The sequence below is a fragment of the Phocoena phocoena genome, chromosome 2, assembly GCF_963924675.1.
Source record: "Phocoena phocoena chromosome 2, mPhoPho1.1, whole genome shotgun sequence".
Lineage (NCBI taxonomy): Eukaryota > Metazoa > Chordata > Mammalia > Artiodactyla > Phocoenidae > Phocoena > Phocoena phocoena.
The window spans coordinates 107949596-107951014 of NC_089220.1; positions in this window are offsets into that span (position 1 = coordinate 107949596).

Below are 1419 nucleotides of genomic sequence, written 5' to 3' on the forward strand. Positions count from 1 at the left end.
CTAAGCCCGTGCACCACAACTACTGAGCCTGCACTCTAGAGCCTGCGAGCCACAACTACTGAAGCCTAGAGACCCATGCTCCGCAACAAGAGAAGCCACCGCAATGAGAAGCCCGCGCGCGCATGGCAGCGAAGAGTAGCCCCTGCTTGCCACAACTAGAGGAAGCCCACAACGAAGACCCAACACAGCCAAAAATAAATAAATTTGAAATAAATAAAGTGGATCAACCAGCTAGCTGACAAAGTACAGGACGGTGACAAATGAATCATACTCTTTTCATTCTGGGTTGGCACCAGACAGAGTATTTACTTGGTATATAAGATTCTCATAAACTCCAAAGCCCAGAGAAATTGCCAAGTGAGCTTGGATATCTTCAGTTCTGAGCTGGCAGAGGAGGGGGTGGGGACGGAGGGGATGGGGGGACAACGACACGCAAGCCAGAGTCAGTTATTTAGCCCTCTTCAGTCTGGGATCAGAGAAATGTGGCTTCTAGTTCCCTGGGTCTGGCCGTGAGAAGGCGCATTGGCCTTGGCCCAGACCACACAGGTTTTTTGTCTCTCTGGGTGCTGACTCCTGGTACTCCTTCAGCTTAAAGTGACAGAGACCAGAAGGGAGCCCAGGTCTTAACTCAGCTGCCTTCATGAATAGAATTTTGAGAGAATAGAGACTAAAATTCCTACAATCCAGTGTTTTCAAACTGTGTTCCTAGAATCCCTCAGAAGCCAAAGCTCTTTGGTGGGGGTGAGGGGACTAAGAGAGTGAACCTCCCCAAATCCTCCTCCAAGCCACCTCCAAAGTCAATCAGAGCAGCTCTGGTTTTATCTGTTTCATTTATTGCGGTTTCGTTTGAAAAAATAGTCATGGGACTTCCCTGGCAGTCCAGTGGGTAAGACTCCACTCTCCCAATGCAGGGGGCCTGGGTTCAATCCCTGGTCCAGGAACTAGATCCCGCATGCATGCCCCAGCTAAGAGTCCACATGCCACAGCTAAGAAGTCGAAGCCCCCATGCCACAACTAAAAGATCCTGCATACCACAATGAAGATCCAGCGTGCTGCAACTAAGACCCGGCGCAGACTAAATAAATAAATAAACAAACACACATAAATTTTTTTAAAAGAAAAAATATAGTTGTTCTGCTTTAAAACAATGTTTGAAAACCACTGATTCTAGGACACACTTCTTGTAGCAGTAAGCTAAGCAGGTCACATGGACTCTTAACACCCAATTTAAATTTGTTTCATTCCACCCCACCTTCTATTTCAATTATATACACATTTTCTTCTTCTTATAGAAATTAAGAAGTTGGTTGCTAAAATCTATAGATTGCTATATAGCAAGCTGAGTAAAAGCATTGTTAAGCCAAGGCTTATCTGGGGGCACCCCATGAAGCCTTCCTTTTCTCTGTCCATTCTAAAAAC